The 27,048-nt window shown below is 38.0% G+C and overlaps 1 long non-coding RNA gene across 1 annotated transcript in view; it reads right to left on the bottom strand.

Moving 5' to 3' along the window:
• The window catches only part of LOC103888395, a 111,514-nt gene that overhangs the window by 16,329 nt on the left and 68,137 nt on the right, over nt 1-27,048 (bottom strand). The gene's annotated exons all lie outside the window — the stretch shown is intronic.

A 27,048-nucleotide genomic window follows, 5' to 3' on the forward strand; every position in this document is an offset into this window, starting at 1 on the left:
TCATGGATCTAGGAAAGATTAATTAAGAGTCTGACACCTTTTAAGGTCTGAAGAAAGACATTTGCCATCTATTCTCTCTGAATGCTGCTATCTGGAGGCTTCACCTATATAACAAGAACCTTGATCTTCACAAACCCCCTCCCCCTTATCTTAACTCAAGCATTTCTTTCTACTGTCTTCAAGTCTTTAGACAAAACTTACCTCTTTCAACCAATTACCAATCAGAAACTCTTTGAATCCACCTATTACCTATAAGCCCCAACTTCAAGATATCCTTCCTCTTTAGGCTGAACCAGTATACCTTTCATGTATTGATTTATGATTTTACCTACAATCCCTGGCCCATGGTCACTCATATGGGCTCAGAATAAACCTCAAGTATTTTACAGAGATTGGTTTTCGTGTTAACACTACTATGCTTGCTTTATCACCAGAGATTAGTTTTGCTTATTTTTAAACTTCTTTTAAATAGAAACTACAGTACAAATTTTTTTTATGTCTAACTTCTTTCATTTAAAAGAATATATTTTAGGTTTGCTATCCAAAACACCACCAGGATGACTAAACAGTAGAAAGGAGAGCTTTATTGGTAATAATTGTTTCCAAGCTGGGAAGAGAAAGTCTCCATCATGGACTGAAGGTCTCTCTCTTCAAAGAGAGTACGGACAGGTTGGGTTTTATGCCTTTCCAGGGCCTCTATCATAGATATTCAGCAGGTTTGGAAGAAAAGTTATACATATTTATGAGGGGAGTTGAGTGCATGCATAATGGATAAATATACATTTAACGTACATCCCATGTTCACTTTGGGACAGAGCTTTAGCATGAAAATGAGATGAAATTTGACTCTACATCAAAAGGTAAACTGTAGGCCATGAAGGTGGTTGGTGTGTAGCCTCTATAAGCTGGGTGAAACTGGCTTTGGGCCTGCAATTGCTTATCAGAGAAGAATGTTTGTAAGGCCAGTCTTCTCCCAATAGGAGCTGTAGTGGTCTGGGCTGTAAATCAGAGCTAATTGCTCTGATTTGTTAGAGAGTTTAGTCATAAAAATTTAGAAATTTCTGAGGCCAGCCAGGCCCAGAGCTTGACTAGTAAGGAAACTAACTTTGTTTTCCTAATCCTTGGGTCATCCTAATTGATAAAGGGGCATCTATTTTGGGGTCTTAGATCACAGATTTATCAATATGTATCAATATTTTAATTTACCATATGGTATTCCCATATGTATATACTATACTTTTGTATCCATTCTCCTATTGATAAGCATACCATTGATTTCTAGTTTGTGCTATATGAAGACATTTGTTTTGAACAGTTTTATACAAGTCATTTTCTATGCACATACACTTACTTTTCTTGGGTGTATACCTAGAAGTGGAATTTCTGAATCATAAAGTAACTATGTTTGACTGTTAGAAACTGCCAAATAATTTTCAAGAGAGGCTGAATTGATTTCCAGTTTTGACTCGTAGGTTTAGACAGCTGGAAGAATGTTGCTCCCGGCATTATAACAACAAAGCTGGACATAATGTGAATTCATGACTTTTCTTGAACCCATCAGGGAAGTGAGGTTGCAAGGCAAATGACTAAATAGAAAACTGGGGAGATTAGAAGCATGCAGGGAGAAACAGGACCTAAACATTTTTTAACCTGAGGCAGTAGCCATCAGATGCCATAAAATTGGTAAGAAGACTCGCAGCTTTTTTGTGAATTTAATTAATTGCTAAGGAGTAAGCAAAGTCCCTGGGGGCCACAGACATAAGGTTTGCACCTTTTTGCTTTTCCACCATGAACTCCACCAGACGCTCACAGTGAAGACCAAGAAGTATTCTGAGAAAGCTTCCCTAATGTTGCAGTGTGGGGAGGGTGGGGGAGGAGCAGTCAGTGGCAAAACTTCTCCATGACCCATTTCCCATATTTTTCCTGCAGAACAAAAGCCACAATCTGCAAAGCAAAACTAGAAAGCTGTCACCTCAGGGCACTGTGGAAACTCACTGTAGCTGGGAAAGGGACAGGGACCAAAAAGTCTGACCCATCAGGGAGGGGCAGAAACGTGTGTTAGGCCCAGCACTACAGCTGGACGAAGGGCAGGATCACTGTGAAACTCATGCCCCAAGGCCCAGTCACAGTACCTAAGACTGAAGCTTACCCAGAACATGACAGAACACTTTCCCCTTCTCCCCAGTAGCCAGGCTAACAAGCAATGGGTAAAATCAATAGTGGAATACATCTCAAAATATTTAGGAAAAGGGTTATTTTTGGGGTTAGTCATGTAAAGGGAAGACCCAAATGCAAGCCGGGAGTAGAAACTAAAACAAACAAACAAGCAAAAACCTTTGGCAAACTTTCCTATAGCCTAAGCACAAGATATCACTGGAGAAATTTGAAGCCTATATAAACACCTCAACACAAACTCCAAATTCAGCCCAACCCCTGACTAGATTAGCACATGCTCCAACATTAGAGGTCTAGAGGTCTAGCAGAAGAAGAGACATACTCATGTCCAAGCCAAAAAAGTGTTTTTACCTCATTCTCTACTGTCCTATATAACATTCCTAATTTCAGCAAAAAGTTATGAAGCATACAAAAGGGTAAGAAAAATAACAGTCTGAAGAGACAAAGCAAACATCAGACCAGACTAAGATATTAAAGAGATATGAAAACTATCAGACAGGGAATTTTAAATTACTCTGATTAACAGGTTCAGGAATTTGGAGGAAAATGTAGGCAACGTGCAAGATCGGACAGATAATTTCAGCAGAGATGGAGACAGTGAGAAAGATCAAATGAAAATGCTAAAATAAAAAGGAATGAAGATGAACACCTTTTATGGGTTCATCAGCCGAAAAAAGAATCAGTGAACTTGAAAATATGTTAGAGAAATCATCAGACCCAAACACAAAGAGAAATAATAGTAAAAAAAACAAAAAGAAAATCCCAGAGTATCAGACAACTATTGTGCAATATCTAAGATATACACAAGTTGAGTCCCAGAAGTAGGATTATAAGAAAATACATCTCAAAAGATCCAGAAAAATCACTTAACAAAATTTAACACCTATTCATGATAAAAACTCTTAGTAAAGAAGAGATAGACAGTAACTTCTTTAACTTTTAAGGAACATCTAGATCTTTGAGGAATTGCCACGCTGTTTTCCACAATGGTTTAATTAATTTACACTCTCACCAATAGTGTTTGTTTTTCTCTACAACCTCAACAGCATCTGTTATTTTTTGACTTTTTAATAATAGCCATTCTGACTAGTGTGAGATGGCATCTCACTGTGGTTTTGGTTTGCATTTCTCTAATGATTAGTGATGTTGAGCCTTTTTTTCATGATTTTTGGCCACATATAAAACAGAAATACCATTTAACCCAGCAATCCCATTAGGAATATAAATCATTCTATTATAAAGACACACGCATGCATATGTTCATTGCAGCACTATTCACAATAGCAAAGACGTAAAATCAACCTAAATGCCCATCAATAATAGACCGCGTAAAGACAATGTGGCCCATATTCACCATGGAATACTATGCAACCATAAAAAGAATGAGATCATGTTCTTTGCAGGAACATGGATGGAGCTGGAGGTCATTATCCTTAGCAAACTAACACGGGAACAGAAAACCAAATACGACATGTTTTCACTTCTAAGTGGGAGCTAAATGATGAGAACACATGGACACATAGAGGGGAACAACAGACACTGGAGCCTACTGGAGAGTGGAGGGTGGGAAGATAAAGAAGATCAGGAAAAAGGAGGATCCGTACTAAAGGATGCTAAGCTTAATACCTGGGTGACAAATAATCTCTACAACAAGCCCCCATGACACAAGTTTACCTATGTGTAAGTTTACCTACAGGTGGCTCGTGCCTGTAATCCCAGCACTTTAGGAAGCCAAGGTGGGCAGATCACCTAATGTCAGGAGTTCGAACCAGCCTGGCCAACATGGTGAAACCTCGTCTCTACTAAGTATACAAAAAATTAGCTGGGCACGGTGGTGTGTGCCTGTAATCCCAGCTACTCAGGAGGCTGAGGCAGGAGAATTGCTTGAACCCAGAAGGCAGAGGTTGCAGTGAGCCAAGATTGTGCCACTGTACTCCAGCCTGAGTGACAGAGCGCGACTCCATCTCAAAATAAATAAATAAATAAATAAATAAATAAAATAAAAGTTAAACTTAAAAAATAAAATAAAGAACATCTAAACAAAACTCTACAGCTAGTAAAATGGTAAAATACTGAATGCTTTCCCCCTAAGATCAGGAATGAGGTAAGGATGTCCTAACTGCTCCTATCTCACATTGTTTGTATTTGCATTTACCTGATGTTGATGCATCTTTCCTAAGTTATTGGCATTTAAATATATTATTTTGTAAAGTGCTTGCTCATGTCTGCCGCAGGAGTCTGGGCAAGACAAAATGGTGACTTGGACTGGGGTATCACTAGTGATGGTGGTGAGAAATGACAGCATTTGTAAAATTTGAAAGGCAGAGTCGAAGAAAATATTTTATCCTGAAATATTTTACATGGACTACAAAATAATAGCATTGACAGCTTCAGTTGATTGAACACCTCTTAAGTACAAGGCACATTATTTTATCTCACTCATAATACTTCTTCCAGCAACTCTGATATAGGCCTGAATAAGATCAGAATATAATGAGCAAACTGAGGAACCAAGAAGTCAGCTAACTCATACACCATCTACACCTAGTAACCAGTAGAAATAGGATTTTTTTTTTTTTTTTTTTTTTTGAGACGGAGTCTCGCTCTGTCGCCCAGGCTGGAGTGCAGTGGCGCGATCTCGGCTCACTGCAAGCTCCGCCTCCCGGGTTCACGCCATTCTCCTGCCTCAGCCTCCCGAGTAGCTGGGACTACAGGCGCCCACAACCGCGCTCGGCTAATTTTTTGTATTTTTAGTAGAGACGGGGTTTCACCGTGGTCTCGATCTCCTGACCTTGTGATCCGCCCGCCTCGGACTCCCAAAGTGCTGGGATTACAGGCGTGAGCCACCGCGCCCGGCTAGAAATAGGATTTTAAAATCCACGTCTATCTGATTCAAGAGCCCACTTTTTCCAACATATCACCTCCTAAGATTGAAAAAGATGAGAAAATTACAGTTCATAAAAATGATTATGAGCCTATGATAGCTTAATAGAAAGTGGGTAATTCTATCAACTTTTTTTCAAGAAATATGTAATGTTGGGCTGAGGATAAATCTTGGATTAATACAATTTAATAAGGTAACATATCCAAGTACATGTTTAATTTAAAATTTTTTTTTTTTTTTTTTTTTGAGACGGAGTCTCACTGTGTCTCCCAGGCTAGAGTGCAGTGGCGCGATCTCGGCTCACTGCAAGCTCCGCCCCCCCGGGTTCACGCCATTCTCCCGCCTCAGCCTCCCAAGTAGCTGGGACTAAAGGCGCCCGCTACTGCGCCCGGCTAGTTTTTTTTGTATTTTTAGTAGAGACGGGGTTTCACCATGTTAGCCAGGATAGTCTCGATCTCCTGACCTTGTGATCCACCCGCCTCGGCCTCCCAAAGTGCTGGGATTACAGGCTTGAGCCACCGCGCCCGGCCTTAATTTAAAATTTTTATACCTTTTAATCTCTGAAAAGATAAATGACCCAAGTGATTTTTTAAAATTAGTATATTTCAAAACAGAGACTTAAAATTTTATTCTGAAGAGATAATCGGAGATGCTCACATTTATGTGTGAAATTACAGCATTCATAGGGAATGGAGACAATCTGAATGTTTAATCAAAAAGGAGATGCATTTTATTTCATATGATGAAACACAATGCATCCCTAAGAAATGAAGCTCATAATTTTTTGTCATTTATTTTTAATTGTGGTAAAATATATATATTTATTAGTTGACCATTTATAAGTATACAATTTTATGGCATGAAATACATTCACAATATTGTATAACCATCACTGTTATCTATAACCAAAAGTCTTTCGTCATCCTCAACATAAACTCTGTACCTATTAAATGGTAACTCCCCATTTCAACTCACCTTGAAGCCCCTGGTAACCTCTATTCTATTTTCTGTCTCCATTAACTAGCATGTTCTAGGTATTTCATATAAGTGGAGTACCAATACAATGTATATCTTTCCACATCTGGCTTATTTTACTTGCATTAATGTCTTCCAGGTCTATCCATGTTGTAGTATACATCAAAATTTCATTCCTTTTTATGGCTAAATAACAATTTGTTGTATGTATACCACATTTTGTGTCTGCTGATGGACACTGGGGTTATTTCTGGCATTTGTGAACAAGGATGCTATGAACTTGGATGTACAAATATCTGTTTGAGTACCTGCTTTCAATTCTTTCAGACGTATTCCTACGAGCAGAATTGCTGGATCATATGGTAGTTCTATGTTTAACTTTTTGAGGAACTGTCAAAATGTTTTCTAAAGCAGCTGCACCATCTTATATTAACACCAGCAATTCATGAGGGTTAAAATTTCTCCACGTTGTCGCCAAAATTTGTTATTTTCCATTTTCTTTATTATAGCCATTTCAATAAGTAAAAACTGATATCTCATTGTAGTGTTGATTTGCATTTTCCTAATGACTAATGGTGTTGAGCATCTTTTCATGCCCTTATTTGTGTATCTTCTTTGGAGAAATGTCTATTCAAGTCCTGTGTCCACGTTTGAATTGGTTGGTTTTTTATAATTGTTGTTGAGTTGTAGGAGTTCCTTATATTATGAATATTAATGCATTACTAGATTTCTGATTTGCATATATTTTCTTCCATTCTACAGATTGCCTTTTTACTTTATTGATGGCATCCTTTGGATGACACTTTCTTAATTTCAACGAAGTAAATGTTACCTACTTCTTCTTTTGTTGTCTGTACTTTTGGTGTTATTTCTATGAAATAATAATCCAAATCCAAATCCAATGACAAGAAGATTGTCCCCAATTTTTTTCTGAGACTTTTATAGTTTTAGCTCTTATGTTTAGGTCTTTGATCAATTTTGAGTTAATTTTGTTTACAGTGTAAGTTAAGGGCCCCACTTCATTCTTTTGCATGTGGATATATAGTTTTCTTAGGACCATTTTCTGGAAAAACTGTTCTTTCCCCCACTGAATAGACTTGACATGCAAGTCTGAAAATCAATTAACCATATATGTGGAGGTTGATTTCTGAGCTCTCTGGTCTATCCCATCAGTCTATGACTGTTCTTATTGCAGTACCATACTGTTTCAATTTAGTGTATCATTATAGTAAGTTTCAAAGCCAGGAAGTATGAATCCTCCAACTTTATTCTTCCTTTTCAAGGTTATTTTGGCTATCCAGGGTCCCTTGCAATTCCATAAAATTTGAGGATGGGCTTTTACATTCTGTGAAAATGGCTGCTGGAATATGATATGGATTTCATTGAATCTGTAGATCACTTTGGGTAGTATTGATATCTTAACAATGTTAAGTCTTTCTATCAATGAACGTAACATATATTTCATTTAGGTTTTTCTTTAATTTATTTCAACAATGTTTTGTAGTTTTCAGTGTACAAGTTCTTCATCTCCTTAGTAAGATTTATTCTAACTACTTAATTCTTTTAGATATACTGTAAGTAGAATTAACGTCTTAATTTCTTTTTTGAATTGCCATTGCTAGTATACAAACATGCAACTGATTGTGGTGTGAGCAACTTTGCTGAATTTGCTTATTAGCACTAGTAGTTTTCCAGAAGATTGTTTGATATTTTCTCTATATATGATCATGCCATACTTATAGAGAGGTAGTTTCAGTTCTTTTTCCAATTTGGAAAAACTGTTAATATTTTAAAGCTACAGCAATCAAGATGTATGTAAAATGAAAAAAACTACAATGAAATACACTGAAAGGTAGTACTAACTGATTCTGCAGATGATTAAATTATTTATAGCTTTCTGCACGTTCTTAAATTTTTGTAATGAAATTTGTTTTATTACTTGCCAGGCGCAGTGGCTCATGCCTGTAATCCCAGCACTTCGGGAGGCCGAGGCGGGCAGATCACAAGGTCAGGAGATCAAGACCATCCTGGCCAACATGGTGAAGCCTCATCTCTACTAAAAATACAAAAATTAGTCAGGCATGGTGGCACGTGCCTGTAGTCCCAGCTACTCAAGAGGCTGAGGCAGGAATCGCTTGAACCCGGGAGGCGCAGGTTGCAGTGAGCCGAGATTGCGCCACTGCACTCCAGCCTGGCGACAGAGCAAGACTGCGAAAAAAAAAAAAATTAGCTGACAACATCACTAATCATCAGGGAAATGCAAATTAAAACCACAATGAGATACCACTTTACCCCTGCAAGAATGACCATAATGAAAAAGTCGAAATACAATAGCTGTTGGAGTGGATGTGGTGAAAAGGGAATACTTACACTGCTGATGGGACTGTAAATTACTACAACCACTATGAAAAACAGATGGAGATTCCTTGAAGTACTAAAAGTAGATCTACCATTCGATCCAGCAATCCCACTATGAGTATTTATCAAAGAAAAAGAAGTCATTATATGAAACAGACACATGAACATGCATGTTTATAGCAGCACAATTCACAACTGCAAAGATATGGAACCAACCTAAGTGCCCATCAACCAACGAGTGGATAAAGAAAATGTGGTATATATACAGCATGAAATACTACTCAGCCATAAAAAGGAATAAACTAACGTCTTTTGAAGCAACTTGGATGGAGCGCAGGCTATTATTCTAAGTGAAGTAACTTGAGAATGGAAAACCAAATACTGTTATGTTTTCATTTATAAGTGTGAGCTAAGCCATGAGGATGCAAAAACATACAGAGTAATATAGTGGACACTGGGGACTCAGTGGGGAGGTTGGGAAGTGGGTAAGGGATGAAGGACTACACACTGGGTACAGTGTACACTGCTCAGGTGATGGGTGCTCTAAAATCTCAGAATTCACTGCTAAAGAACTCATCTATGTAACCAAAACCACCTGTACCCCCAAAACCATAAACATTAAAAATAATAAAAAGAAAAAATGAGCTGACGTGTGTAGTGTGTAGTGTTGGTTCCCTGAGGTCAACCCTACATGTCATCCCTAGCCAGGCTGATCTATGTCCAACATTATTTGACATGGCCATGCACATTTACAAACCCATTTGAGGTTGTTCTCAGTATATTCTCACTATGGTTTCTTTTTTCTTTGTTTTGTAGCTGTGACAGCAGTTGAAATGAGCGATCAAACATATGTCACCAAATTCATCTTTTGGGTATTTTCCAATCTCTCCAACCTACAAGGCTTGTTCTTCCTGGGCCTTCTGGTCATTTACCTGACACTCTGTGGGAGAACATGCCCATAGTGGTGGCCGCCAGAGTTAGCCCTCCACACTCCACTGTCTCATCTCCTCAGCAACCTGAGTTTCCTGGATATCTGCTACAGGTCTACCACCATCCCGGTCATGCTGGTGAACTTCTTCCAGGAGAAGAAGATCAACTCCTACGAGGGCTGCCTTTCCCAGATCTTCTTCCTTGCATCATGAGCCACACTGAGGGTGTCTTGCTGGCTGCCATGGCTTATGACCACTGTGTGGACATTTGTCATCCTCTTCAATATAAGCTCCGAATGAGTAGAAAGGTCTGTCTGTTTGGTAACTGGGTTTTGGATGTGTGGGCTGGTCAATTCTGGGACACACACAGCACTGACAGCCACATTCATTCTGTGTAAACCCAACCCAATCAGCCACTTTCTGTGTGTCATCCCATTGCTCCTGGAGCTCTCATGCTCAGACATCTGTGTCAGTGAGTCTGTGCTCCACTTGGTAAGGGCCACCACCGGCCGGAGTCCCTGCCTGTTTATAGCAATGTCCTACATATTCATCATGTCTACCATCATTAGGATTCCCTCTGCTCAGGGCAGGAGGAAGGCCTGCTCTACCTGTGCCTCCCACATCACCATGGTGGTGGTCTTCTTTGCAACACACCACTTCAACTATGACAGGCCCAGAGAAGGGTGCTCCCTGGACAAAGACATCCTGGTCTCTGTGCTTTTCTGTGTTGTGACCCCAGCGTTGAACTCTATCGCCTACAGCCTGAGAAACAAGGAGGTCAAGAGTGCAGTGAGGAGGTTGACAGGAAAACACAGATTCTCTAGTGAGGTCAGCAACTAGATCCCATTCTGGATTAGAGAAAAACATGAACATTCTAGTTTCAATTATAATTGTGCTCACTCCACATAGCATCTTTTGACAACTCTGATGCCCATCCCACCAGGACAAACAGCTATACCTGTGTTGAGCATTTAACACACCGTGATGTTGCATGCTTTCTGTTCTCTAATCCACTGATATTTTGGAACATCTTAATCATGCACTCCCAAAAACTAGCAGTCACTCCCTATTTGCCCCCAGTTTTGTAGCTCTAAACAACCACTAACCTGTTTCTGTGGTTTTGGATATTGCTATTCTGGATGTTTCATATAAAGGAAATCATATAATATGTGCCTGGTATGTCTAGCATCTCTCACTTGAGATAATGTTTTCAAGTTTCATCAATATGACAGCATGTATCAGTACTTCGGTCCTTCCTACTGCTAAATAATTTCCATCATATAGATACACCACATTTTATTAACCCATTTATCACTGGATAGACATTTTGGTTATTTTAACTTTTTATGAATAATGCTCCTATGAAAATTTATGTACAAATTTTTGGTAGACAAATATTTTTATATATCCTGGGTGTATAGCTAGGAAAGGAAGTGTTGGATCATATGGTAAATCTATGTTTAACTTTTTAAAGAACTTCCAGACTGTTTTCAAAGCAGTGGCACTAAGAACAGTGAATGGAGTTTCTAATTTCTCTACATCCTCACCAACACTTATTGTTATGTCTGCCTTTTATTATAAGCATCCTGGCATATATGAAGCCCTATGTCAAATGCGATTTTGATTTACATTTCCCTGAAGGCTAATGACCCTAAGGGTTTTAATAATCTCCATTTCTGTGCTACTTCTTCGCACATGGAAAAACCCGTTGCTAGGGGATTTTTGAGCTTTAGTGACTTAACACTGTCTAATGTTTTTATCTTAATTCAGTGCAGGAAAATACTGCAAGATTTTCAGACTTATACCTTCTCCACATGTGGGCCCTACAGAACTATTTGATGGCTCTGCCATTTTCCCCTTCAGAACTCCACAACAAGCAGTGCCATCACCAGGTTATGAGCAATGGCAGGACCAGAAATCAGGGGCCACAAAGGTCTAAGTGGTGCCAGCAGGAAAGAAGGGAAGCACTGCATGCAGGGGGCAGCCCTAACTAGGAGCCGCTTGAAGCTGAGACAGCAGACATGTTGCACTACTGTGGCTCCAGATACACGTCCCTCCGGTGGGGCATGTGGCATGAAGAGGCCAGGTCCAAGCAAAGCCCATGGCCATGGCCACCAGAACAAACAGAAAACACTCCCTCATGTACTGTAAAACCCAATCAAATAAACCCACATCCATGCATATGCCTTCACTCACTAACTAGGAGGAGGACAAGGCTGTCTTTCAGGCTTTAGCCACCACAACTCCTGACAACAAATCCAGTACCAAACTCTATTCACAGTGTCTCCAAAGAGACAGAAAGCTGATCTCTTCATTGCGTGCTGGGAAAAGATGATAGCCACAACCTTAATGAATCCAAGAGAGAACTAATTGCTCTTCATTTCTACACTTTCTAATCAAGCTGTTGCCCTTGAGTTATGTTTGTACTTGGAGGAGTCCCAGAACATTTGCTTAGAGAGAGATTAGATGGATACTCCCCAAAGGACAGTCCACAGGCATTTATACATGGCCATCCTAGAAGAATGAATCATAGAGTGATCAGAGAGGATTTTTGGTTCCTGCGTTAGGCAATGACTATGCCGTTGGCAGCTCCTGGAATGGCAGGTCCCTTCATGTTGCATGGAGTTCAATAGCCAGCTGTATCGAAGAGTATTCTTTCCATAGCAGTGTTGGGAGCACAAGCCCCACCCCCAAAACCAGAAATCAAAGCCTTTCAGTGAGGCTCAGTGGTATGTAATTTATTTATTTATCATCACGATTAAGAAAAACTGCCCAATGTCAGGATATACCTACCCCTTAGTAACATACTGTATATTGTGCATATTTTTATTACCATTTTGGTAACATTTATGTAATGACATATATTAACAAATTTTCTGTGTGTATACATTTCGACAGTACAACTTATAGAATTAGAGTAGAACTTACTTTAGAAATTATCTACTCCAGAACCTAAGGAATGTCTGAGTTATTTAAGTGAGATAATATAAGTGAAAAAATTTTCATGGCATAATACAAAATGCAAAATATTAGTATTCTATTTTTGACAAGCAGGACAGAAAGGAATAATTTTTCAGGAGAAAGCACAGGGATATATTTCCACTATTACACATTACAGTGCAACAATAGGTGCAGACAAAATAATTGTCTAAAGAAATTTGATTAAATTCATACAAAACATATATTTGGAAACATTTATTCGCTAACCAGGGGTTCTCATCTTTATGTGGCAACACATTGATGTTTGGGAGAGGTGTGTTGCAAGCAATTTATTGACTATAATAAAGGCTTGAAGCTTGTGAATGATTTACTTTACCTATGATTCTTTTTATTAGAAATAAATATTTAAAGCTATTTGTAAATCATTTCATCCCCAATCATTTGCCTTAGAGATTACTGATTGGGAAAGAAAGAAGCAGAGTTGCTGCTCTCTGGCTGGGAACTGAACAGAACGTGCCACATGGTCTCCATTGGAACCATTGCTCTTACAGGGCCATGGTGCCACATTTATGCCCCAACAAGCTGTTCTTTTCCTCAGGTCTCTAAGATGTTTGCACCAGAACCATTGAACAGAAATGTTCTCCAGTGCTCAGCTGAGATGTCCCTTCTTAACCTTTCTCTGTAGGTCTGATTAAAGTGCTGGATTTTATATCTTTCCTGTTCCCCTGACTTCCACCTGAGTTGTTCGTGAACAGTCTTTGAGCCCCAAGCTTTGGGTTCCTGTTTAGCTTGGATGCCACTGGGAGTATCAGACTCTGTGATGCCAGGGTCAAGGACCTAAGACACCTTCTCATAGGCAGGGCATTGCAGACCAGTCCTTCTCCACTCTGACATACATGTTCATGAGGGGTGCTCAGAATTTGCCAGTGGCTCTATGCTACCTCTGGCATAGGCTTGGGAGGAGTGCAATTTTCTGTAAGACCTCTATACAGTTACCCTCTTGTCAAAGTTAACACAGGTTAAGAAATGCAAATTTATGTCATGTTTCAGGCAGAGACAGATGTTGAGAAATATGTGCCCAATAAATCCTATATAGTCTCATCATGAGGCTGATACAGTAAATATAATTGGTGGAAAAATAAGTCAATAATTTCATCCTTTTTTAATTCCAAGAAATTCATTTAATCAGTGTTAGCATTAACTTTTGTTTTGACTTGTTTTGTTTCGTTGTTGCTACTGATTGAACTGATTCTCAGGAGATTGAAAAGAGGTAGGTATTTTTCTTATTTGGTCCTTTCTCTCTCTCTTTATTTTACGGAATTATGGAATGCAGAACAGGGAATTGGAAAGAGTAGAGCCTTTAGAGTCAGATGGGCATGGGTTAAATCCCAGCCACTAATATAGTAGCCAGGTAATTTGAAGCATCAGTTTCCCCACCATCAGAGTAAACAGGCAACCTACAGAATGGGAGAAAATTTTTGCAATCGGCCCATCTGACAAAGGGCTAATATCCAGAATCTATAAAGAACTCAAACAAATTTACAAGAAAAAAAATCAAATCACCCCATCAAAAAGTGGGCAAAGGATATGAACAGACACTTCTCAAAAGAAGACACTTATGCAGCCAACAGACACATGAAAAAATGCTCATCATCACTGCTCATCAGAGAAATGCAAATCAAAACCACAAAGAGATACCATCTCACACCAGTTAGAATAGCAATCATCAAAAAGTCAGGAAACAACAGGTGCTGGAGAGGTTGTGGAGAAATGGAACACTTTTACACTGTTGGTGGGATTGTAAACTAGTTCAACCATTGTGAAAGACAGTGTGGCTATTCCTCAAGAATCTAGAACTAGAAATACCATTTGACTCAGTCATCCTATTACTGGGTATATACCCAAAGGTATTATAAATCATGCTGCTATAAAGACACATGCACACGTATGTTTATTATGGCACTATTCACAATAGCAAAGGGTTGGAACCAACCCAAATGTCCATCAATGATAGACTGGATTAAGAAAATGTGGCACATATACACTATGGGATACTATGCAGCCACAAAAAAGGATGAGTTCATGTCCTTTGTAGGGACATGGATGCAGCTGGAAACCATCATTCTCAGCAAACTATTCCAAGGACAGAAAACCAAACACCGCATGTTCTCACTCATAGGTGGGAATTGAACAATGAGATCACTTGGACACAGGGTGGGGAACATCACACACCAGGGCCTGTCGTGGGGTGGCGGGAGGAGGGAGGGATAGCATTAGGAGATATACCTAATGTAGATGACGAGTTAATGGGTGCAGCACACCAACATGGCACATGTATACATATGTAAAAAACCTGCACGTTGTGCACATATACCCTAGAAAGTATATAATAAAGTATAATAATAAAAAAGCATCAGTTTCCTTACTTGCAAATCTTAATCAATTCCTACTATACAAGGTTGTTGTGATACATACATGAGACTGTGTGTGCAAAGCACCCAGTGCAGCTCCTGGTACCTTGTAAGTACTTAATAAGCAGTAGCCACCATTATAATTGGGGCTATCGTTACTGTCCATCACAGCGCTATGTAGGGATGGAAGGGAAACTGGGATTGTTTGTTAAGCCGGTTTCTGTTATTCGGTCAATCATATACAAATAACACACTGTGAACAGTGGTGCAGAGCAGAGTGTTCTGTGAAAGGGAAGATATTCCATTTACATTTTATGTATTTTTCACTTATGTGAAATTTTTCAGTGAGCACATGCTACTTTTGAAATTTAAAATTCCTATATAGTTTTTATTTTAAAAATGAAATGTTAAGGACAAGACTCCCTATATAGTTCCTTAACTTTTCCTGTGAATCTATAATTGCTCCAAAATAAAACATTTTAAAATCTCTATTTGATAAATAACATAAAATAACGGATATATATATATATGGATAACATAACATTGGAGCCAAGGAGGCTTTTGGTCATGTGAAATGTTTACCTTCCTGGAAGATGTTCATAAACACCAAAAGTGGATTTCCACAAGGTAGGTGAATACTAAGAGATGACTGATATTCTTGGTCTGATCTGATCTTATGAAATATGACATTTTCATGGTCATAAAAATGCTATGTTTTCACATTGAAAGAACAGTGGAATCTTGGAGCTAAAAAGGACTATAAGAATCAACTCAAATGATCTTCACTTGAGACATGAGTTAATCTTTGCAGGAGATGCAGCTATCCAGCCTCTATTTAAATATCTCCAGTACTGTCATCTCATTACTCTATATATTATAAAATGCTTGCTTAAGTAGCCTAAATGCAATTAATGAAATAAGAAGTTGCAATGTTAAAAAAATAAAGAAAGAATAGTTATCAGGTCTCTATACTTATATTTACACACTTCAATTAAGTAGAAAGGTGAAGATTTCAATTCATATGCCAAGTGGATTACTGAGAAATTCTTGGAATGAAGCAAATAAATAGAGTTGTGAGCAGGTAACTGAATATTCATACATTGTTATGAAAAGGAGGTGTTGCTCAGTAGTCAAAAATCAGACTCTGAATTCAGAATAGCAGGATAAACTCTTAAAGTCTCAGTTTTCTTATTTGCAAAATGGGGTTAATAGCAGTATTTACACTTTTTAGTTGTTTTGAGAATAAATGGGATAATCCATGAAGATTGCCTGGCACACAGCACATGCTCAACAAGTATTAATAAGATGAACAGTGTTGGTATTAGTAATACATACAAGAGGATAGGAAAACACAGTGCCTTATTTTGAGGTGGCCTTGACTGGCTAATCACATATTTTCCAGGAAGGTGTCCAGTGCTGAATAGGTGAGAACAACAAGGTCATCTTTTTTATCATCACTATAGGCTGTTGAGACAGAAGGGACCTCAGAGGTCAACCAGTCTGGATCTTTGTTTAGGAAGTAATGAAACAGAAGCCTAAATCATACTCTAACAGAAGTAAATCTCTAGGTTACTCCCTTCATAATTTTTAAAGAATATGTGATTCGAGGCAAATAGGAGGTAGACAAAAGTTGGAGCAACTCAGAAGGAAGGAGCCAATTCTGGGTACCAGCCTCCATGGCTTTGCTTCTCTGCTCCCTTTACCTCAAATGATTATCCCCATATTTCTGCCTGTTTAAATCCTTTAAGGTCCACCATAGTGCTATGTCTTTAAAAAGCTTTTGATATCTCTAATCCTACAGATGTTCTTTACGGTGCTTCTATATTCATCAAACATTTATTGAATCCGTGCTTGTACATGAGGCTCCAGGCTACGTTTTCATACAGAATTGAAAGGCTCAGACTGTAACTTCAAGGTATTTGTATTTAAGATGGAAATGGGGGCTTTGAGCAAGCACTGAGTGTCCCCTTCCTACAACTGTTTAGCCAGGAGCTATCTGACCAAAGATTAATAAAGAAAAAATAATAATAATTTAAAAAGTAAACAAAATGTCACAAAGCTTTCTGTCTCATATTGTAGTTTATCTTCCCATTAGATTGTTTGCTTATTGAAGACAGGAATAAGGTCTTACTCCCCTTTGGGTCTCTTTATAATACCTATTATAGAGCTGTATTAGACCCTATGGAGGAACTAAATTGGTTTGAATTGAAAACTAGTCACTACCAAAGAAAGATTATTGGAAAATGTTGAAAGAAAATAAGAATTTCATAGCTTGAAGAATTTTATAGCTAGAAGGCACTTACATGTCATAAGAGGTAGCAATTTGTCTTTCCTTTTTCCTTTACACTAGGAGAAATGCAGGTAAGATATAAAGGAATGAAAGAAATATTGAATGCTGTAATAAATTTCTGAGATGCAATGGAGAATTTTTCTTAACAAATTTATTAAGAAAAGACTTAACCTACTAATTTTAGGGGTAAGCGTAGCTCTGTTAGGTGGAAATAGCTTACACTTGCTGCTCAAGTGTGGTCCCTGGGTCAGCAGCATTGGTGTTGCCTGGGAACTTACTGGAACTGCAGGTTATTTAATGCACATTCAAGTTTGGGAATGCACTGGCCTGCACGATGACCTCCGAATATGCCATCTGGTTCCAGGCACTCATATTATGGGGGAGAATACAAATAGAAATCGAGGCCAGGTGAAAATAAGTCATAAATTCATGGCAATAAATTAACTTTACCACAAGCACCTGAAATAATTTGGGTTTTCTTTTAGAGAAATTGTCCTGCATACTGGTATTCTGCGCGTGTGTGAGAGCGCGCATGCATGCGTGTGTGCGTGTGTGCGTGTGCGCGTGCGCGCGTGTGTGTGCGCGCGCGCGTGTGGTTTAAGTAGATCAGCAATTTACCGGGCAATATGAAAATTCAATTTAAAAAGTTTAATGATTGCTTTGTGTTACCGAAATTAAGTATAAGTAGATGTTACCCTGATGTGCTGTAAGGATTTTCAAAATCACATCAGTTACTCTAGTTAATGTATGCCTCATTTTGTTTCTTTTGAGGAAATAAACCCCTTAAGGTTAGTCAACAAAACATTTCATTTATTGCCAAAGCAAAAAAAAAAAAAAAAAAAATCCTCTTTTAAGACCTCTACGCTTGTTTATTTTCCACAGTTTATATTTAGATTTAAAAATTATTTATGCTTAGCTTCAGTACCAACTTTCTATTGAAATTTAAATACTTTAAGCTCCTGAAGCCCCCGAGATTTGGAATTTTTAATGAAAGCTGTACTGGCATATTAATCACGTACCTTGAATTCTCAGAATCAAAGAATGCATGGGCTTTCAAGACTATAGAGCAGTTTGCAAATATAAGATATTATCAGTGTCACTACTAATAATTATTATATGACTTAAACCCTCTGTGCCTCAGTTTATTTATCTCCAAAACGGGTATGGTAGGTTGTCTTATAGGTTATTATGTGAATCAAATAAGTTAATAAATGTAAAAAGCTGAGATGTAATACACGTAAAAAGTTAGCACATAATAGAGATTTAACTAGTGTTAGCTATTATTATCTAATGTTTGTTTCTATCCATTACTCAGTTTGAAAAATACTGTTTGAATTCAGGTATGTAAAAATGTTGCATCTTTTCAAAGAAACTCATTGGGTTTTCGTTGGATGCATTATACTAAAATCAATTTAATCATTAAAGAAAACATACTTTGAAACTATTAAGAAAGATATATATTTTTGTTGTTGTTGTTGTTGTTTGTTGTGTTTTCTGAGATAGAGTCTTACTCTGTTGCCCAGGCTGGTTTGCAGTGGCATGATCTCGGCTCACTGCAACCTCCGCCTCCCAGGTTCAAGCAATTGTCCTGCCTCAGCCTCCTGAGTAGCTAGGATTACAGGCGTGTGCCACCACACCCAGCTAATTTTTGTATTTTTAGTAGAGACAGGGTTTCACCATGTTGTCCAGGCTGGTCTCAAACTCCTGACCTTGTGATCCGCCCTCCCAGGCCTCCCAAAGTGCTGGGATTACAGGTGTGAGCCACCACGCCCAGCCTAAGCAAGATTTTTTTAAAAGCCAATTTTTTGGTACAGAACCAGTCTAAGAAAAATCACCCTCAAATTATTTTTTTCTATGAAATCTATCTATCTCCATGTGATCATGGAGAATAAAGTCATTATTATACGGGAGAGGGTTTTCAATGAGGCTGCCTATTCCTAGGAATAAGAATTTAAATTCTAAGGGACAAGTGTATATTGTATTACAGAAAGTGTCATGCATAGGTGGTGATTGCTAATAATAAATTTTAATGATGACGGTGGTGATCGTCTCAGTCCTTTTTGCATTACTCTAAAAGAATACCTGATGCTGGGTAGTTCATAAAGAAAAGAATTTTATTTGGCTCACAGTTCTGGAGGTTGTACAAGAAGCATGGCACCAGCATCTTCTGGTGAGGGTCTCAGGAAGCTTCCAATCATGACAGAAAGGGAAGTGGAGCTGGCACATAAAGTGGCGAGAGAGAAAGAACGAGAGAGAGGAGGAGATGCCAGGCTTTTTGACAATCAGTCATGATGTGAACTAATAGAATGAGAACTCACTCATTACTGCAAGGATGGCACCAAGCTGTTCATGAGAGATTTGCCCCCATGAGCCGAACCTCTCACTAGACCTCACTTCCAACATCTGGGATCAAATTTCAGCATGAAATTTGGAGGGCATGAAATATCCAAACTACATCAGGGACGATGAGTAATAAGAAAAAATAAGGCCAGGCACAGTGGCTCACCCTGTAATCCCAACACTTTGGGAGGCTGAGGTTGGCAGATCACTTGAATCCAGGAGTTTGCGATCAGCCTGGGCAACATGTCCAAACCCCGTCTCTGCTAATAATACAAAAAATTAGCCAGGTGGGGTGGTGCGTGCCTGTGATCCCAGCTACTCAGGAGGCTGAAGTGGGAGGATTGACAGCCTGGGAGGCTGAAGCTGCAGAGAGCCAAGATTGCACCACTGCACTCCAGCCTCGGCAACAGAGCCGACAGAGCAAAACCCTCTCTCAAAAAAAAAAAAAAAAAAAGAGTAAGAAAAAATTCACATTACTACTTACCCACCTTATCCCCCGGCCCACAAGAAATTAGATTAGTCAGTTAAACTAAAGACAAAAAGTTACATGTAAACATATATAGAGATTTTCTTTTTAATGCCCTATAAATATGTTCCTCAGGAACTGACTTCAACTAATATGAAGTCACATTTCAAGACCTTTATAATAAGCAGTGTGTGCAACCTCAGAAACCATATTTTAGAAAATCCCTGAAAATTTATATTCAGTTTTCTAATTTAGATATCCATAGACTGGGTGATGTTTGGATCAGTTTCCCAAAGTAAACTCTTACAGAACCACCTTCCATGAGGAATTTCATTTCTTCCTGTGAATACATCTAGACATCTACCTATAAAATAGATTTTCATATCTACCTTTTTGATATGAGGAGTGAAAAAAAAGTCACTGATTTTCAAATGACTCAAAGTTTATGCAGTTAACAGAGAAAACAGAATAAAACACACACATAACTCAGAAATTTCCAGGAGTACATGCAGATTCCCAGCTCGGTTCCAATGGTGATTTACCGTAAATCATTGCTAATAAGGGATTAATAAGAGAAATGCTTATTATTTAGGGAAATTACTTAGGAAAAGCAATGCCTATAGCTGAGGTAGGTAGGGTTCTGAGTATTTTCAAGTCCTTTCTGGATACCTCTTCACCACATTTTCTGTAAACACTGAGGAGCACAGGATTCCCACCTTAGCCTTCCTCTCCTCTCACTCTATCTATTCTTCTTGATTGAATTTATGTACACCTGTTGCTGCAACAGTTGTCTTCAGGATGACTCCCAAATTAGTATCTGCAGTTCTAGCCTGTCTCCTGAGACCAAATCCTGTATTTTGAACAGCCTATTAGATCCCACAGTTACCTAACATTCAACATTATTTGAATCTAATCTACTATCTCCTCCCCCTAAATCTGCTCTACCTCATGTATTTCCTGCTTTAATTAATGATCCCACCATCCAGCCAGCCTGCCCAAACTGATTCCATGTCCTCACACATCCTCACCACCCATGGATTTAAAGTGCTTCAACCATGGCTTCCTCTCTGTGAACCAATGCTTCAGGGATTTTCTCCAAGCTCCAAAACATCTTTAGCTATAGACCATTTCATTTTAATCTGTTTTTAGCACTCAAACCACTCTTTGGGACCAAACAAAGGTGTTTTAACCTGAGGCACACGGACTATCAACAATAGGCAGACTCTGTAACTCTTCTTGCCCATTCTTACACCAAAGCCTGGCTTCCAAGCAGACACAAAGTGAGACCCACATCTCTGAAAAATATTTTTTTAATTGGCCCAGCATAGTGGTGTATGCCTATAGTCCCAGCTACTTACGAGACTGTGGCATGAGGATTGCTCGAGCCCAGGAGTTTGAGGCTGCAGTGAGCCATGATCACACCACTGCACTCCAGCCTGGGCAACAGAGTGAGACCCCATCTTAAAAACAAAGGTAGGAAAAAATATAGCCTGAAGAGACAATACATAAAAACCAGACTCAAATATGAGAAATATTTTTAAACTATGAGACAAGGAATTTAAAATTATAATGATTAATCGCTTAGAAGCCTTAATGGAAAAAGTAACCAACCTGCAAGATCACATAGTTGATTTCAGCAGAGAGGTGAAAACTGTAAGAAAAGATCAAATGGAAGTGCTATAAATTAAAAACACGGTAATAAAGATGAAGAATTCATTTAACAGGCTCTTCAATAAACTTGATACAGCTGAAGAAAGAATTCGTGAACTTCAAAATAGGTCAACAGAGGCCAGGTGCAGTGGCTCACAGCTGTAATCCCAACACTTTGGGAGGCTGAGGTGAGTGGATCACTTGAGGTCAGGAGTTCGAGGCCAGCCAGGCCAATATGGTGAACCCCTGTCTCAGGCTGGGTGTGGTGGCTCACGCCTGTAATCCCAGCACTTTGGGAGGCCGAGGCAGGTGGATCACGAGGTCAGGAGATCAAGACCATCCTGGCTAACATGGTGAAACCCCGTCTCTACCAAAATATAAAAACAAAATTAGCCGGGCGTGGTGGGTGCCTGTAGTCCCAGCTACTCGGGAGGCTGAGGTAGGAGAATGGTGTGAACCCGGGATGGGGAGCTTGCAGTCAGCCGAGATTGTGCCACTGCACTCCAGCCTGGGTGACAGAGCGAGAGCGAGATTCCATCTCAAAAAAAAAAAAGAAAGAAAGAAAGAAAGAAACACCATCTCTACTAAAAACTACAAAAAAAAAAAAAAAAAAAAAAAAAAAAAGCTGGATTCAGTGGTGGATGCCTGTAATCTCAGCTACTCAGGAGGCTGAGGGCAGAAGAATCTCTTAAAACTGAGAGGCAGAGGCAGAGGCTGTGGTGAGCCAAGATCATGCCACTGCACTCCAGCCTAGGTAACAAAGTGAGACTTCATCTCAAAAATTTAAAAAAAAAAAAGAAGAAAAAAGAAAATAGGTCAACAGAAATTACACAAACCAAACACAAGGAGAAAAAAAAGAGTTAAAAGCAATTTTTAAGCCAGAGTATCCAAGAGATATGGTACAGTACCAAACTGTCTAAAAATTGGAATTTGAGAAGGAAGAGACAAGTAGTAGGAGGAAAGAAACAACCAACAGAGCATCACAAATAAGAAATGCAGCAGATTTCACATCAGAAACTACACAACCAGTGCTAAATGAAATGGTGTGACATCTTTAAAGTGCTAAATGGGAAAAAAGAAAAAAAATAACCTGTTAACCTGAAGACATCCTTCAAATATTGAGAGAAATAAGGATTTTCTCAGACAAATAAAAACAGGGACTGTGTTGCCAACAAATATACTCTAAACAAATGTTAATGAAAGTTTTTCGGGTATAAGAAATATACTGTAAGTCAGAAACTTGGATCTATACAAACAAATGGAGAATGTTTGAAATGAATTAAATCAAGATAAATGTATTGGGTTGAATAGTGTTCCCCTCACATTCATGTCTCACCAGAATGTGATCTTATTTGGAAATAGGGCCTTTGAAGGTGTAATTATTTAAGTTAATAGGAGATTATACTGGATTAAGGTGGGACCTAAACACAGTTAGTGGCATCATTATAAGAAAAGGAGAGGACAAAAAAAGACACACACAAACGAGAGCGCCATGGAAAAATAGAGGCAAAGACTGGAGTCATGCAGCTACAAGCCAAGGAACAACAGGGATTGTCAGGAACCACTAGCTGTTAGGGAGAAACAGAAAGGTTTTCTTCCCTAGAGCCTTCAAATTGGGTTTTAAAAGGCAGTATCCAACTATATACTGTCTAAAAGAAACCCACTGTAAATATAAGGAAAGGGGAGAGTTGAAAGTAAAAGAAGAGAGAAAGATATACTATGCAAATGTTGCATAGTAAAAGTGGGCAAACGATATATTAATTTTAGACAAAATAGACTTCAGAATGAAGGAAGATCACCAGGGATTAAAAGGAATATTGCATAATGATAAATCAAATCTCCACAAAGACATTATCCTTTATGTGTAAGCACCTGAAAAGGAACTTCAAATTACATGAGGCCAAACCTGACAGATCTGAAAAGAAAAATAGACAAATGCACAATTATAGTTGGAAACTTCTACACGCCTTTCTCATTAACAATAAATATCAAGCAGAGCATATTCTTTGGCCATATAGAATAATAATATTAGAAAGATACCTAGAATATTCCTAAATATTGGCTATTAAACAATACATTTTAAGATAACTTATGAAGCAAAGAAAGTCTCAAAGGAAATTTTTAAATATTTTGAACTAAATGAAAATAAAAACAATAAATCAAAAATTCTGAAATACAGCTAAAGCAGGGTTTAGACAGAAATATATACCACTTAATGTGTATATTAGAAAAGCCTGTATCTATAATCATTAACCTAAACTTCTGCCTTAGAGAAAGAAGAAGATATCAAACCCAAAGCAAACAAAAGTAAAGAAACAATAAAGATTTGAGAAAAAAATCAATGAAATTGAAACAATAGAGAAAAATCTGTGAAAATAAACTAGTTCTTTAAAAAGAGCAATAAGATTGATAAACATCTAGGCAGGCTGACTAAGAAAAAAAGACAGAAGACACAAATTATCAATGTCAGGAATAAGACAAGAGCAATCAATACTGACCCTACATTAAAAGGATAATTATGGACTACTACTACTTGACAGCATAGATGAAACATAACACTTTCTTGAAGACATCAGAAGGTCCCAAAGCTCACTCAAGAAGAAATGGATAACCTGAATAGTTCTATGTATGTTAAAGGAATTGAATGTTTAGTTTAAAACATTCCAAAAAAGAAAAGTCCAGGCCCATATGACTTGGGTTTGTTTTTTTTTCTTTTTTTTTCTTTTCTTTTTTCTTTTTTTTTGAAACTTGGTAGATTTTTATTCAAACAATAAATCACTAAAACAAAAAAAAAGGAAAGGAAAGGAAAAAAGGACAGGATAATTGGAAAAACTTAAACATACTGACTTGATAATGCCTTAGTAGACATTATTTTCTTTTTTTATTTTAATTTTTTAAGTTCTGAGGTACATGTGCAGGATGTGCGTGTTTGTTACATAGGTAAATGTGTGCCATGGTGGTTTGCTGCACCTAACAACCCATCACCTAGGTATTAAGCCCAGCATGCAAACGACCCCCATTAAAAAGTGGACAAAGGATATAAACAGACATTTCTCAAAAAAAAGACATACTTGAAGCCAACAAACATATGAAACAAAGCTCAGCATCACTGATTATTAGAGAAATGCAAATCAAAACCACAATGAGATACCCTCTCACACCAGTCAGAATGGTGTTTATTAAATAGTCAAGAAACAACAGATGCTGGTGAGATTGTGGAGAAATAGGAACATTTTTACACTGTTGGTAGAAATGTAAATTAGTTCAACCATTGCGGAAGACAGTGTGGTGATTCCCCAAAGATTTAGAACTGGAAATACCATTTAACCCAGCAAACCCATTAACTGAGTATGAATCCAAAGGAATATAAATCATTCTTCCTTTTTATTTTATTTTATTTTTTTGGAGACAGAGTCTCACTCTGTCACCCAGGCTGGAGTGCAGTGGCATGATCTTGGCTCACTGCAACCTCTGCCTCCCAGGTTCAAGCGATTCTCTCGTCTCAGCCTCCCGGGTAGCTGGAACTACAGGCACATGCCACCACACCCAGCTAATTGTTTTTGTTTTTTGTTTGTTTGTTTGTTTTGTATTTTTAGAAGGGACAGGGTTTCACCATGTTAGCCAGGATGATCTCTATTTCCTGAGCGCATGATTCACCCACCTCAGACTCCCAAAGTGCTGAGATTACAGGCGTGAGCCACTGTGGCCAGCCTAACTCATTCTATTATAAAGATACATGCACGCATATGTTCTCTACAGCATTATTCACAATACCAAAGACATGGAATCAACTCAAATGCCCATCAATGACAGACTGGATAAAGAAAATGTGGTATATATACATCATGGAATACTATACAGCCATAAAAAGTAATGAGATCATATCCTTTGCAGGGACATGGATGAAGCTGGAAGCCATTATCCTCAATAAACTAACACAGAAACAGAAAATCAAAAGCTGCACGTTCTCACTTATAAGTGAAAGCTGAACAATGAGATCACATGGATACAGGGAGGGGAACAACACTCACTGGGGCCTGTTGGGGAAGGGCAAAGTGAGTGGGGAGAACATCAGGCTTATATGATTTCACTGTTGAATTTGACCAGGCATTTAAGGAACACATTACACCAACTATAAACAATTTCTCGCAGAAAATATAAGAGGAGAGAACCTTCTGCACATATTTCATATGGCCAGCATGAGCCTGATAACAAAACTAGACAAAGATATTACAAGAAAACTAAAGATCATAAATATAGATGTAAAAGTCCTCAACAAAATATTAGCAAATTGAATCCAGAAGTATATAAAAAGAATAATACATTGCAATTAATTGAGAGTGATTCTAGGAATGCAAAGTTAGTTTATCATTGAAAAAGTCAATCCATATAATTTACCATATTAACAGACTAAATAAGAAAACACATATGTTATCTCAGTAGATGCAGAAAAATCATTTAAGAAAATTCAACATCCATTCATGATAAAACCTATCAATAAAGTAGGGACAAGCTGGAACTTTTTAACCTAATAAAGAGTATTGAGCACATATAATGCAGCAGGCATATAACTTATATTATCTCATATTAGTTTTCTCAACAATTGTTAAGATAGACACCGTTAATATCAGAATACAATGAGCAAACGAAGAACAGAGATCAACTAACTTTTCCACTGTCTACATCTAGTAAATGGCAGACGTAGAATTTCAAACCACATCTTTTAGGCTCAAGAGCCCGCTGTTTCTACTATATCATTTTCCCTTCAAGACAGAAAAAGAAATAAAAATTGCAGTTCACGATAATGTTTCAGAGATTAGAAGGCATAGCTTAATACAAATTTGGCAATTGTATCAATTATCTTTTCAGGATGAACATAGTTTCTGAGCTTAAATCTAGGGCTACTAAAGTTTAATAAGGAAAAAAGAAAAATATATAAGTAAAACATATATTATTGGTTGAAATTTCTTATATCTTATAAACCTTGAAAAACATGTTTTAACTCTTATTGAGAAAAATAAAGTTATCTAAAACCAGGCTGACTTAAAATTTAATTCTGAGAAATAATCAGAAATGTTCACAGATACTCATGTCTGAAAATTTTCATTCTAGTATTTATAATAGCAAAAGGAAGAGAAGCCATCTAAATGTTCAATCAAAAGAGAGATACTAAATTTATTTTGTGTGATGGAATAATACAGTGTAATTTTGGGAATTTGTGCTCCTAATATTTTAAACTCATAAGCAGAGATCAGGATTCATATATAGAGAAAAAGACTGGAATGGATAATACTGAAAGGTAGCATTGATTCCGCGGATGGTTTTATCCTTCTTTATATCTTTCTGCATTTTCTCAATTTTTCATGATAAAAATGTGTTACTTAAAAAATAAGATATTTAGAAAAAGGAATTTAACACAGTGGAGTGCAATTTTAGAAAGGAGCTAATGCAGAGCCAGTGAGAAATGAGCTTACTTTAACATGGGGGTTAACAGCTTGTTGCTGATTTTAAAACGTCTCCATTTATTCTTACCAGCCAGCAGCCATGCAAAACCCTGTGCGAAGTTGTGATCTTCCTAAAGGTACTCCCGCATACCTCTTCAGGCCGCTGTGTATACATTATTTGACATG

This window comes from Papio anubis, chromosome 1 (genome assembly GCF_008728515.1).
Source record: "Papio anubis isolate 15944 chromosome 1, Panubis1.0, whole genome shotgun sequence".
Lineage (NCBI taxonomy): Eukaryota > Metazoa > Chordata > Mammalia > Primates > Cercopithecidae > Papio > Papio anubis.